General features: G+C 36.9%; 1 long non-coding RNA gene across 1 annotated transcript in view; it reads right to left on the bottom strand.

Annotated features, from left to right (window-relative positions):
* The window catches only part of LOC143679362 (uncharacterized), a 177,933-nt gene that overhangs the window by 113,650 nt on the left and 48,783 nt on the right, over positions 1-15,500 (bottom strand). The gene's annotated exons all lie outside the window — the stretch shown is intronic.

Below are 15,500 nucleotides of genomic sequence, written 5' to 3'. Positions count from 1 at the left end.
CCAGGAAAAGAAGGCAGTGGATACCAGAATTATGATCTTGACAAGGAAACTGGACCGAACAAGCCCTAAAGATAGTGAGGTGCTGGAGACAAAGGCATTCTGGGCGAAATCTCAGATGGCTACGATATTTGAATGAAAGGAGGCAAAAGGAGATCCAAATATCCTCTCAAATTCAGGACTATGAATTAATTACTTGCCTTTAATAAGGAAAGAAAACAGGATAATTTTATGTCTAGGAGACTAGTGCATACTCTGTGCTACTGAAGAATATTATACAATCCTCTAGGTATCACAACTAATACTATCTCTTAATTGTAGGCCCTAGGTGGTATCCAAGATGTAAGGGGAAGACAACTGCAAAACTGTCTAAGAGACTGAGCATAGAGAAAGGAAACATGAAAAAATCTAGTAGGAAAAGTAGTCATCAGAATAAATCTATAATATAAAATAAAAGATCCAAATACATGGAGTAAAAGCTATTAAATCTAACAAATAAATGAATTCACAGTGTCAGATTCAAAATAACAAGGTTCTTTGAAGCACATATTTAATGATAAGAGTGATTAAGGAGAAATAGGGCGGGCCGCGGTGGCTCAGCGGGCAAAGTGCTTGCCTGCTATGCCGGAGGACCTCGGTTCGATTCCCGGCCCCAGCCCATGTAACAAAAACGGAGAAACAAAATACAATAAAACAAGAAAATGTTTAAAAGATGTTTCCCTTTCTTCCTCCTTTCCTTCCTTCTATCCTTCCTTCCTTCTCTCTGTCTTTCCTTTTAAAAAAAAAAAAAAAAAGAGTGATTAAGGAGAAATAGCATCCAAAAAACAAATCAGATTATACATTAAAGAGCCAATTAAAAACCACAGATATCAAAAAATTTAGTCACTGAAATGGAAACAAAAGGATACGATAAATAGTAGTCTGGTAACAGGGAAAACAGATACTGGGGATTGAATCATGTCCCTGGGAAAATATATTCAAGTTCTAATACCTCATACTGTGGGTCTGAACTCATTTGTAAAGAGGATTTTCAAAGTTCCTGTTAAATGAGGCCAAATTGAATCAGGGTGGGTCTTAATCCAACATGATTGATTAGACTGGTGTCCTTATAAAAAAAGGAAATTTGGACATGGAAGTAGAAGCCAGAAGAGACAAAAAGAGACAGATCACATGTGACAGAGGCAGCAATTGAGCTACTACCAAAATGCCACACACTTCAGAAAAAGCATGACCTACTGATACCTGAATTTTGGACTCCTAGCCTCTAAAACTGTGAGCTAATAAATTCCTGCTGTTTAAGGTAACCAGTCAATAAACTAGGCATTTGTTATAACAGTCTTAGCAAACTGAGACAGGATTTAGTCAATCAAAAGTTAGAATTAAGAAAGCCACCTGAAACATAATGAAATGGAAAAATATGAGTTTAATATTTCCAGACATTTGCTGAAAAATTACTGAATGACATACTCAAGCAAGAACAAAAGTGAAGTCAGTAAGAAGTAAGGAGCAAGAAATAGTGTGCAAAGACACATCATTTGATTGAAATAAATATTGAAACTTTTAAAATAAACTGATGTCTGTTTTAAAACAAAATAGAAGTATAATTTTACAAAACAAAACTTAGGAGTTTCAATGTGAACTATTTACAGAAATTATAAACCATACTAACCTCTTTAACTTGGATGTGTTAGAAAAACATAAAGAATATAACAAGTAAGCATGTTAAAAATGCAAGGGAAATCATTAAAAATACATATATATATATACAGAGTATATGGCTTTCCAAACTCATAAAATGAAAGTAGAAAAAGGATTAATTCTCCATCGAACAAGACGCAGAAAAGAAAAAAATTAATAAGTTCTTGTAATGTCCTATTGTTTAGTAATTGGATAAAAACTGTTTAATAGTTTTTATCAAGTATTTGAGGATGTCATTAAATCAACTATGGAAAAAATATTGGAGTAATTTCTAGTAGCTGATAATCAAAATTCAAAACCTTTATAACCCAAAATGGGTGTAAGGAAAAAAAAAGATGCAATTTAACAGGCCAAAAATTGAAATATTTGAAACTTGCTGCTTTCAAATATTACATAAGGAACTGTCTAACAAAAATTAACTGTAGTATATATCGGGGGGAAAAAACCCTGCAAGTTATAGTTGATCACAAGCTCAATATTCTTTCAATAAAACTGTAAAAGAAATAATTAAGTGCTCAGCAATGTACAATGTAAGTACCACAAGGATCTATAATATTTATTGAGTTCTTCAAATACTCCAGGAGCTAGACAAATTACTTCACACATATTATACTCATTTATTCCACACAGCAACCCAATGACATGTGTGTTATTATAATCATCTCTGTTATTCAAAGGAAAAGACCAAGGAATAGATAGTTTAAGGAACTTTACTAACGTACAAAAAGTATTAAATGACGAAACCAAGAATAAAGTTTAAGCAGATTGATTACAGAGTTACTTAACTGCGATGCCCTATTGCCTTATACTGTTATCCTTCACTAGTTGTCTTTCTAGCTCCAGTACCTACACTTGCATCTCCTATGCTACCCTTCGTTACAGAATGTCATTCTGCTTTACTAGACATACCTTTCATTATAGAATGCCATTCTGCTTTACTAGACATATATATCAACAGGGGTTGTGGTGTATTAAAATGTTTCTTTCAGATGGCCCTGTGACTTGCTTTGAGAAATAGAATGTGCCTTCTTTGAATCCTGACACCTTCATTCTGTGAATAATCAAAGTATAGCTGTCTTCAATATGAGAAATCAGGCAGAGTGAAACATGAGTGGAAAAAGAACATCCCAGCCATATCAGCAATTACTTCAGACATATAGTGAGGTCACTGACTCACCTGCATGAGTTAACCCAACAGGAACAATCCAGCTGAGTTCAGATCAAACTGCCAATGGATAGAATGTGATCAACTAAATGATAGTTGTTTTTTTGGTGTTAGTTTGTTTGATTTGTAGGCCATATGGCAGGGTCACATTTCATTATTATTCCATGTAAGTATCCTATTATTGCAGCACCATTTATTGGATTTTTGTTTGCTTGTTTTTGTTATATGTTTTGTTTTCTGGGAAGTGCATGGACTGGGAATTGAACCCTGGTCTCCTGCATGGCAGGTGAGAATTCTACCACTGAACTACCTTTGCACACCCATGATGGCTGTTTTTACCCTTGCACCCTCATGATGGCAGTGTTTTTATGCAGAAAGTTATCCTTGAAACAAGGGTTAATGAGTCCAGCATGATTCTGCTAGTCAAACGTTTTTAGTATGGAGTACATTTCTGAATTCCAAAATTTCAAAAGATCATTTGCAACATATACTTAAAACCTGGTAACTGAATGATGAGAAATTCAGAAACCAAATGCAAATATAAAGATAATAGTTGCTTTAAATTGGACTTACTCCCTCCAGAAATAAATGTGGAATGATGCCTGTTCTATGTTCTACCAAGCTGAGCACTTGTGTCTAGTTTTATTTTGAAACACTGACTGGTGGATTTGTAGTAGTAATAGGATCTGGGTATAAAAAATGGGTGAGAAATAGTGGGGATAGGTGTAATATTTCAAGTGAGCATTGTGTTCTGCAACCTGTCTCTTACCAGGTGCATGTGCAGTGAAAATTCCCATAAGCTGTGCTTGAGAAGGGGTCTCACCTCCCAAAGCAACGGTAGGTGAGTGTGCTCTGTTTTCTATTGTGTGCATTAAATGAATGGCACATGGGTTGGGGACGTAACATTTTTCATGAATCTTCACTGTTTCCAAACCTAGCATCACCTGATATTGAATCAATGGTTGGGTGAAAGGTAGATAGAGTCAAAAGTGGAATTGACACAAAGACTCCTATCCAATATCGCAAAAGATTTATGGGTAAGAAACAATATGGAGAGGAAAAATTGACTAGAATTGACCATTAGGTGATTGAAAATAAATTTGTAGTCTGAGATTGTAAACATTTCGCTGCTTGTGACCAGGGAGTCCTTCTCTTAGTGAAATTTAGCTGATGTCAATGTGACTGCAATTGAATGAGGAAAACAAACAAACAAACAAAAACCTGGGCAGTGAAAACAGCAAAGCAAACATCCAAGAAAACCAGTGGCTGTTGCTGACTACATTGGCAAAAGTGAAGGAAATTTAAGATTTAAATTTTAAATGACAAAACAAACTAAGGGTTCACATTGAAGTTCTAATGCTCTGTTGGATAAGTTGGAAGAATATTAAAGTTAATCTAATAGTTTGATATTAGGCATGTTTTAGCTTATTAATGCTGCTAGAATGCAATATACCAGAAATTAAATGGTGTTCATAAAGGGGATTTAAGTTACAAGTTTACAGTTCTAAAACCATAAAAATGTCTGAACTAAAGCATTAAGAAAAAAAAAAAAAAAACCTTGATTCTGAAGACCAATGCCTGTCACACAGGAAGGCATGTGGCTGGTGTCTGCTTGTCCCTGTTCCTGATTCCATTGCCTTTAGCTTCTGATTCCAGTGGCATCTGTGGGCCCTCACTTAGCGGCTCTGGGGCAACCTCTGGATTTCATCTCTTAACTTCCCTTCATTCTCTCCAGGTTCTGGCTTGCTTAGAATCTCATGGAAAGGCATGTGGTGATATCTGCTGGGCTCTGGTTCCTGTCAAGTTTCTGTTAGATCTCTTAGTTCCTGGCTTCTCTTGAGGCTTCTGCATTTCCAAATGTCTATGTCCATCTCGGTTCTGAGCATTCTGCAAAATATTTCCCCTTTTAAAGGACTCGAGTAAACTAAGACCCATCTTGAATGGGCGGAGTCACATCTACAGCTAATCAGAAGTCATACCTTCAACTGGATGTGTCACATCTTCATGGAAACAACCTAATCAAGAGGCCCCACCCTACAATACTGAAACAGGAATATAGAACACAGCTGCTCCCACAAGATTGGATCAGAATTGATATACTCACTTTTCTGGGGTACAGAACAGTTTCAAACCAGTACATAGGTACTACAGAATACAGAGATCTACTAGCAATGGTTTTGGCATTCAATCCATTAATGACAAAACTGTAGATCTGCCCCTCCTCTAGGTGGCAACAGTCAGAGTCAGGCATGTGTCCACAAAAATTGAAAAGCATTCTCTTTAATCTTCCATGTTAGAATGGAACATACCTGTTGAACAGTGGAAATGCTAAGAACAATAACCTCATTTGGTTGGTTATATGATGATCAAAATATACATGACCCTTCCCAAAATTATGGTGGATTCACTGATTCTGGGGGACAAAAGAGCATAACAATACAATAGTGGAATAGCTTTTTCAATTATCTTGCATGGAATATGTGAGAATATATCAAAAGTTGGAGCAACTCAAAGATAGGGCAGAAGATGGCCAAATACAGTAGATCAAGTTCAGCCCTTCTCCAAGGAAAAGTTAGAGAAGCGAGAAGGGCAACTGAGACAGTGGTTTAAGAGTGCAACTGACCTGGGAGAGCATTCTACACTACATAGCGCAGCCCTAGTTCAAAACCTGATGAACTGAGAAAGAAAAAACTGGAGCCTAGTGCAGAAGTGCAGAGCCCACAGGAGTGCATGGATGGGGAGAGTGGGACTAGGAAGTAAGCCAAGACTTGTTCCTTGAATGTGCTACCCTCCTTAGCACAGCCCTGTGACCCTCAAATCACCCCACACCCCACACACCTGAACTCCATTACCTGCCCCCACTCCCCACACTTCAAGTTCCCTCGCCCCAGCAAACCCCAGTGTGTGTACCTGCCCCACACCTCCATCCCAAGCCAACCCACATTTACTGTACCCTTCCTGAGCACTACCTCCCCCTACCTGCTCCCTGCAGGCTGTCACCAGTGCATGAAGGCTGTAGGTGCATACCTTCATGCCCAGGCTGCACCTGCATCCTGCCCATAGTGTCGCACAGCTTCACCCTGCCCCACCACCCCCACCCCCATGAGCTCTGCACATCAGTTAATGGCAGTCTTAGAAGTGTACATATGCACAGCCCCAAATCACATTCTTCAGCTCTGGGAACATCAGTTTCTAGCACTGCTAGATGTACATGCACAGCCTTCAGTCACTTTTCCCAGCTCTGAGAAAGTGCTGACCTGTGCAGCCAGGTCAGATCTGCCCAAAGCCCATGAAAGCATAATGCCAACCTGCTACCATAGCTCTGCGCATGTGCACAAAGATCCCCGTGCCCTAGACCAGTGCACACCAGGGTTACAGCACCCAGACTGGTGCACCTGCACAGCTACATCCTCCCTGGCCGCTGGGTGCCTACGACGTTCACAAACACCAGCATAACATCCCCAAACCGCCCTTATACCTACACTGAAATGTATCACCGCACTATTGTGCCCCCACCCTGCAGCCTGCTACACATTCACCCTGCAAACTTAAGGCTTTAGACTACTGAGAGAAATCAACTTCCAAAGTAAATCAATCAAGATATTTACTTGTGATGAAAACAACAGAAGATTATTAAGCATATCACAATTCAGACAGATACAGCCCAGCCTAATGACCAAATTAAAACACCAGAGGAGACAAAGATGTTGGAAAAATCAATCAAAGATGTTCATATAACTCTACTTAATAAAATAAGTGGGATGGCTAATGACATAAAGGAGATCAAGAAGATACTAGAAGAGCATAAAGAGGTACTTGAAGGAATAAATAGAAAAATAGCAGATATCATACAGAGTAAAGACTCTGTTGACCAAATAAAAAATGTAGTAGAGGCACACAACAGCAGATTTGAAGAGAAGAAGAAAGAATAAGTGATATAGAGGATAGGATAACTGACTTTGAACACTGAAAACAACAAATGGCAGAAAAGATGGAAAATTTTGAATTAGATCTCAAGGAAATGATAGGTAAAACAAAGTACACAAATATAAGAATCATTAGTGTACCAGAAGGAGAAGAAAAGAGTAAAGGGCTGGAGAGAGTAGCTGAGAATACAATAGGGGGAAGCTTCCCAACCCTCATAAAGGACATAAATATACAAGTCAAAGAAGCCCAATGAACTCCAAATAGTCTAAATCCAAATAGGCCTTTCCCAAGAAACATACTAATCAGACTGTCAATGTTGACGAGAAGTAGAAAATTCTGAAAGCAACAAGAGAAAAACAATTGTGTTCAGAGTACTCAACTGGCACCATGGAGGCAAGAAGGCAGTGGTATGATATATTTAAGATCCTTAAAGAGAAAGACTTCCAGCCAAGAATTCTGTACCCAGTCAAATTGTCCTTCAAAACTGAGAGAGATTAAATTTTTCACAGACACACAAATTCTGAAAGAATCTGTCAACAAGAAAATGGCCTACAAGATATACTAAAGGGAGTTCTGCCATTTGAAAAGAAAAAAAACAGGAGAGGGAGGCGTGATGGAGGGCACAGAATTTAAATGTACCAGTAAAGGTAACTTAAAGGATAAAGAGAGAAAGAGGTAAAAGAATATATAGTTCTGACAATAAAATAAAAAAGATAAATGGTGGACTCAAAAAATGTCTTTTCAGTAATAACTTTGAGTTAACAGACTAAACTTATCAATTAAAAAAAACAGATTGGCAAAATGGATTAAAAAATATAATCTAGCTATAGGCTGCGTACAGGAAACTCATCTTAGACAGAGGGATAAAAATAGATTGGAAGTGAAAGGATGTAAAAAGATTTTCCACACAAGTTGTAACCAAAAGAAAGCAGGAATAGCTATACTAATATCAAATAAAATAGACTTTAAATTTAAAGACATCATAAGAGACAAAGAAGGATGCTATATATTAATTAAAGGAACAATTCACCAAGAAGACATAACAAACATAAATGTATATGCTCCCAATCAAGGAGCTCCAAAGTACATGACACAGACATTGGCAAAACTGAAGGGAGTGATAGATATTTTGAAAATAATAATAGAAGACTTTAATGCACCACTCTCCTCTATAGATAGAACAACCAGACAGAAGATCAACATGGAAACAGAGAAGTTAAACAACTTGATAAACGAATTAGCCCTAACAGACATATATGGTCATTGCATCCCAAAACACCAGGATATACATTCTTTTCTAGTGCTCATGGAACATTATCTAGGATAGATTACATGCTGGGGCACAAAACAGGTCTTTATAAACTTAAAAACACTGAAATTAATCAAAGCACTTTCTCTGATCACAGTGGAACGAAGCTGGATCTCAATAACTACCAAAGAATGAGAACATTCACAAATAAATGGAGATTAAATAACACAGTCTTAAATAACTAGTGGGTCAAAGAAGAAATTGCTAGAGAAATCAGTAGATATTTGGAGATGAATGAAAATGAGAATACAACCTATCAGAGCTTATGGGATGTGGCAAAGGCTGTGCTGAGAGGAAAATTTATTGCCCTAAATGTCTATATTAAAAAACAAGAAAGAGCAAAATTCGAGGACTTAACTGTTCACCTGGAGGAACTTGATAAAGAACAGCAAACTAACCCCAAAGCAAATAGAAGAAGAGAAATAAAACAGATTAAACAGAGTTAAATAAATGGGAGAACAAAAGATCAATAGAAAGAATCAATAAAACCAAACACTGGTTATTTGAGAAAATCAATAAAATTGATTGGACACAAGCAAGACTGACAAAGAAAAAAAGAGAAAGGATGCAAATAAACAAAATCAGAAATGAGAAAAGGTGTGTTACCACAGACCCTGAAGAATCATAAGAGGATACTATCAACAACTATATACCAACAAACTAGACAACTTAGATGAAATGGACAAAATTGACCAATGGAATGAATCAAGAGTGCAGAAATAGACCACCAAATCTATGGTCAACTGATTTTTGAAAAGGTCCCCAAATCCTCTGAACAGGGACAAAATAGTTTTTTCAATAAACGGGCATGGAAGAACTGGATATCAATTGCCAAAAAAATGAAAGAGGACCCCTATCTTACACCTTACACAAAAATTAAGTCAAAGTGGATTAAACATCTAAATATAAGGACTAGCACCATAAAGTTTCTAGAACAAATGTAAGGAAACATCATCAAGACCTAGTAATAGAAGGTAGCTTCTTAAACTTTACACCTAAAGCACAAGTAAGAAAAGAAAACATGATAAATAGGGACTCCTCAAAATTAAATGACTCTGCACCTCAAAAGACTGTGTCAAAAAGTTGAAGAGGCAGCCAACTCAATGGGAGAAAATATTTGGAATCACATAGACAAAGATTTAATATCCTGCAAAGATATTAAAATCATAATATCACAAAGAAATCATACAACTCAATAACAAAATAACAAACAACCCAATTATAAAATGGGCTGAACAGGCATTTTTCTGAAGAGCAAATACAGATGGCTCAAAAGCACATGAAGAGATAATCATTTTCATTGGCTAAAAAGGAAATGCAGATCAAGACTACAATGAGATACCACCTCACATCTGTAAGAATGGCTGCTATTAAACAAACAGGAAATTATAAATGTTGGAGAGGATGTGGAGAAACTGGAACACGTATGCACTGCTGGTGGGAATGTATAATTGAACAGCCACTATGGAAGACTGTTTGGTGGTTTCTTAGGAAACTAAATATCGAATTGCCCTACAACCCAGCAAGAGAACGATTTGGTATATAATCAGAAGAACTGAAACCAATTAAACAAATAGACATTTGGACACCATTGTTCATAGCAGTGTTATTCACAATCGCCAAAAGATGGAAAAAAACTAAATGCTGATCAACAGATGAGTGGATTAACAAAATGTGGTATATACATATGATGGGATATTATGCAGCTTTAAGACAAAATGATGTCCCGAAGCATATGACAAGATGGATGAGACTTGAGGACAGAGCACTGATTGAAATAAGCCAGACACAAAAGATAGATACTGTATGATTCCACTTTTATGACCATGGTAAAGGTAAAATTAAAGACTTATAATACAGAATATAGGGGACTTAGAGATACAAAAAAGCTAGAGTTGGGTGAATGGTTAGCTAATGAGGTTGAACTCCAATGTAAGTGAATATATAGAAGTGAAGGTGGTTCTCTAGTGGGTCTATAAGCAATATTACCATACTGAAGATGAACAAGATTGAAAGGGGTTGTATAGACTTACATGTCCCACTGATTAACAGTAGAAATATAAATTAGTTCTTGCAAGAACTACTACAAAGGTATGATTCATGCACACAGAGTGTTTAAGTCCAGGGTATGGGGGAAAATTGCTATTGCATACTATGAGCTATGTTTAACAGAAAAATATCAGTTCTACCATAGCAATAGCAAAGGTAAATAATGGGAGGAGGGACAAAAGTTTAAAAGGAGGTTTAAATTTCCTATTTGGTGAGGGTGTGTTTATTGTTTTTTTTTCTCTTGAAAATAATGAAATTATCTAAAATTGAGAGTGTTGATGGACTGTGGACTTTGGGCACTATACATGATGCCTGATGAATGCAGGTGGCTGATGTATGCACTGACTGTGAAGTGGATTGGCAAATGATGGTGCATACTTATGAATGAATGTTGTGCTGTTACAAAAAAGGAACAAAGTTGTGAGGCAAGCAACGATGTGAATGAACATGTGGGACATTTGGTGAGGCAAAGTAAGCCAGAAACAAAAGAACAACAATGGTATGGTCTCCTTTAGAAAGTACTTCAAGAAAACAGGGGCCTAGATTGTAAGCTTTTAGAGCAGACACATTTACTCTGGAGTGGTAATTATTATTTTTTGATTTCGAGAGGCTGCACTATATAGATAGATGATAGATAGATAGATAGATAGATAGATAGATAGATAGATAGATATTTAGGATATGAACAAAGCTTATCAGTTGGGTTTAAAGTAATTCAGAACACAAGTGTATGGAAGACAATGTCTATATTTTAGAACCACACACTCTTTGAGACCAAAGGAAGATAGGTTTATTTGGTCTGGAACTAAAATGTTCTGTAGCACATAATCTAGCTCAACCTATCTGTATAGCTTATTTGAAGAACTGAAACACAGGGAGTCCAAAATAAGAAAGAAATCCTTTAATCCTGTATGGTTTAAGGTAATGCCTGGATACATCCTAGAGTATATTAAGCACATAATAAAAAAATATTGGCAAAATCCCTTGAGAAATGGGAGAAAAAATACGGAACTACTAAACTTTACCATCAGGAAATCCCCTGATACTGTGTCAAACTATATGGACACCCAAATCAGTAGGCCATTCCCTTAATCTTTAGGCTTACTCTTTTGAAGCTTATGTAAGTAGCAGAGAAGCTTAACCTACCTAGAGGTATACCTAAGAGTTACTTCTGGAGGACCTCTTTTGTTGCTCTGATGTGACCTCACTCTCTCTAATTTGACTCTGCAAGTGAAATCATTGCCCTTCTCCCTATATGGGACATGACATCCAGGGGTGAAAGTCTCCCTGGCAATGTAGGAGATGACTCCCAGGGATGAAACTGACCCTGGTACCATGGGATTAGCAATTCCATCCTGACCAAAAGGGGAAAAAGAATTGTAACTAATAATGCATCAGTGGCAGAGAGAGTTCAAATAGAGTCTAGAGGCCACTCTGGAGGTTGTTCTTTCACAAGCTTCAGTTAGACATTGCTACCTATCATAACCTGCCAAACCCCAACATTCCAGCCAATCCTAAAGAAGACTTAGGGTAACATATAAGATTCCACCAGGGTTCCATGCACTAATGTAATATTCCTTACTAGTTTCAGGTATATCGGAGTAGACAGAGGGAAATAGCCAAGATCTTTCAAATGTAATTCAGATGCCTTGGATCTCTGATAATGATTGTATAGCCTTTATCTTATGCCCTTGTGATTTGTAAAAACCTTGTGACTAAATTTCACTTGTACCTATTTATTCAGTTTTTCAGTTTTAGAGTCTTATATCACTAAAGACAGCCCCTAATGTTTATTAATGAAGGGTCTTGGGTCAGCCTAGAACTAACCCACCCCAAGTCCAAAATTATCTTGATAACTATGATTGGATCTAACCAAAACGGGCCCACCTGACATGCACAGTAGTTTAGACTTTAACATATAAGTCAATTATCCCTCATTACAATGCTAAAATCAACCCCATCATCATATTAAGGTCACCATCTTCTTACATACAACCTGTGACTAAACATGTAATCAGCCTGCTCATGCTCAATATCTACATTACCTCTAATTACATCATCTGGAGGCACTGAACTCATTATCCTAAAACCTGCCCATCTTTGAATACTATAAAACTATCTGAATTATTGCAGTTCAGAGAGACAGATTTTGGGCCAACAGACCATCTGATCTCCTGCTTTGCATCTAACAAAAAACTTTTTCTCACTTTTAAACCCCAGTGTCTCAGGAATTGGTCATTTGAGTACACAAACAAAAGAGTCCACTTCCTTTGTCCAGTATCATTTTCAAGTTAACTACCAAATTCTTGTGACATGACTCTGGTGGATTTCTATCTAATAATGACCAATAATTAACTATTATTTTAATAACTAACATTATTTTACTTTTAATATAATACTGTTAGATATAAAATAGGGAGGGGTGGAGGAAAATGTCAAGGTGGAGGTGGTGGGGTTTGGGCTGACACTAGAGATAGAACATTCTGAGGAGCAAAGAGTATATAGGCAGTAAGCCAAACTACTGAGCCGAACAGTTTGGTCAAGGGACAAGATGAATAGGTTAATTATAGCAAGGGGGAGCATGCATAGTATATGCATAGGAAAAATACTGTAGGTAAAATGCATAAGGGAAAACAAAGGCTAGGTAACAGAGACATAAGGCCAGCTCAGCATAAGTATGCACAGTATAGAGACATAAGGCCACCTCAGCATAAGCCTTCACACTATGCCCAACTGCAGCAGTAGAAAAGGGTTTAACTCTGGGAGGAAAGGGCCAACCTGCTCCAGCTGAGCTCACCTGAAAGGGTGCTGTGCCTGCTGATGCTTATCCTTGCTTAATAAAGCTGGTTTCTGAAAGCCAAATAATAATAATAATAATAATAATAATAATAATAATAATAATAATAAAAGATAGGGCAATGAGAAGAGAAAGGTAAATTCTGGGGATGAGGGAAAAACAGATTAAACCAAGTAGAATTTCTCTGGTGGATACTGAAAAAAAGGGAGAAGGAGTAAGATGGGGAAAAATTAATGGGCCACAAAGCATCTATTTCAAAATCATTTTTCTTAAAGGATCTTTTCATATTCAATCTATCCTCACCTGGATGAATTTAAAATAGCAAAGTAAAAGAACTAAATAGAAGGTATAGAAACATGGCCCAGAATTAATCTCATCTATGAAGTATAACTTAAGTTGGGGAACTCCTAGCTTCATCTCCCACCATGAGCTCCAAGGTTATCTGACATTTACAGGATTAAATATTAAGCTATGTGAAACAATTCTTCACAGTGTTGGATATATGCCTCTACTATACTAGCATCCCTGACAATGACAGTGATGAAATACCACAGGGACTTCAGTGGAATTGGGTAGTTAAGAAGATGCTGTTGCAGATTAAAAAAAAAAAAAAAAAGGTAGACATCAAAAGTATTTACCTGAATGCATATTTGCAATGAACGAGCTATAAGTGGTGAAGATTGCCCTTATCCCCTTAGGTTTGAGTAAATTTTTGGTTTTGCTCTGTATATTTCAGCTTATTGTTTCTTTATAGTTGAATGAAAAAGGTTGGGATGCTGCTTCAGATCAAATTTGAGCCAGATCTATTCACATCTAGAATAAACTGGACATGCAAAGTGAATCTTTCTCAGCCCACTTTGGTAAAGAATATTGAACAATATGGAATTCATAGAGGGCAGCAGGATATGTCAACTTTGATTTAAGACAAGGCAGAAGTCAGAGTTGTAATATTAACGGGCAATATATCAGAGAGGGTCTGTAGTACCTATCCAAAACATGCAATAGTCTAAAAGAGTCTGGTATGATGTGATTGACTGGGCTAATGATTTGCTTTCATATCTACAGTAGTAGAAAGTAAAGTTCAATTTGCTTTTATGGGGAAAAAATTCAATATACATTCTTACCATATTATTACCTGTATTTAAAATCCACCATATACTACCATAATTTGTTGAAGAGACTTGGGTGTGCTACTGGTGACAAACAGGATGAATCTTTATGCTGTTGGCATTACAATAACAGAATGGGAAAAGGAAGCACAAGAAAGTGTGGAAGCAAAGTATTAAATAAGCCTTATAGAGAATGTCTGAAAAATACTTCAATAATCAGGGATGGGCTAATGCCATGGAATTTTAGGAATCTTGCCTCTAGCCTCAAGAGATCTTTCCTAAAATAGAGAGAGATAACTCTGCTTCTAAACTCTGCTGAAAAACTCTGTTTCTAAGATGGAAGACCAGTATCTAATGGATGAATTTCCTTCTGGACTATACACATTCCTAATTTTGGAAACTAATTGACAGGAATCAGATTCTGCCCTGCCTCTGCTGTCATGACTGGTGGTTTAAGACCTGAAAGCTACCCAATGCTGCCACTGTGCATAGCTCTTTCAATGGGAAATAACTGGCTTGTTTCTAGGCTCTAGTAAAGACACAACCAACCACTAAAGTCATATATTAGTGGACTTACTTTTTAATTAATGTATATGGGATTTGTGGACGGGAAAAATTTTGGAGTAATTCAGTGAAAGGATACCAGAAAACAAAAGGGAAACTGAGTCTACAATGGAGGCAATGGAGGACAACAGAGATTCTAATGAGGGGATTGCCCAAAAAAGTTAGTTTATATATAATTTCACTTGGTAAATGCTATAAGTATGTCTTAGGAGGGTTATCATTTAACAAGGAAATCATCTGACTGACAATCAATCAGCCTTAGGGCATTCCTTTTCACATATTTCATTACTGAAAGACCTGACCCCATGAATCCCTTCTTAATAAAACAACTCAAACAACGTGCTATACCAATGGCAACTTTTGAACAGAAGAATGAGAACTAAAAGAGATATTACCCTTGAAGTACCCAGATCTGTGACTGTAAAATTTTGAGCATATATGAATTAGATCATTGTGAACAGGGTGACATTCTGTTGAAGGAATTGTCTGTTATGAGGATATATATTGCTGCAGCTTGCCTGTTGCTCTAAATACATTATATGAGAATTCACTAAAAAGAATTCAAAAGAGGATGATGATAATAAAAGAAGCTAACATACAGATGATACAGGTCCACACTTACTGATGTTCTCTTCTAGAACTCCAAAGGAACCCTGTTATGACTAGTCTTATGGAACATATAGGCTGAGTAGATTTTGGGAGTAGAGACTGGACAATTAATGATTTCCTATAAATAGCATATTTGAGAGAAGAACGGCGTTTTGGTTTGCTAAAGCTGCCAGAGTGCAATATACCAAAAATAGAACAGGTTTTAAAAAGGGAATTTATTAAGTTACTACTTTAAAATTCTAAGGTCATAAACATATCCAAACTAAGACATACAGG

This window comes from Tamandua tetradactyla, chromosome 4 (assembly GCF_023851605.1).
Source record: "Tamandua tetradactyla isolate mTamTet1 chromosome 4, mTamTet1.pri, whole genome shotgun sequence".
NCBI lineage: Eukaryota > Metazoa > Chordata > Mammalia > Pilosa > Myrmecophagidae > Tamandua > Tamandua tetradactyla.
This window is presented reverse-complemented; position numbering and strand designations above follow the sequence as displayed.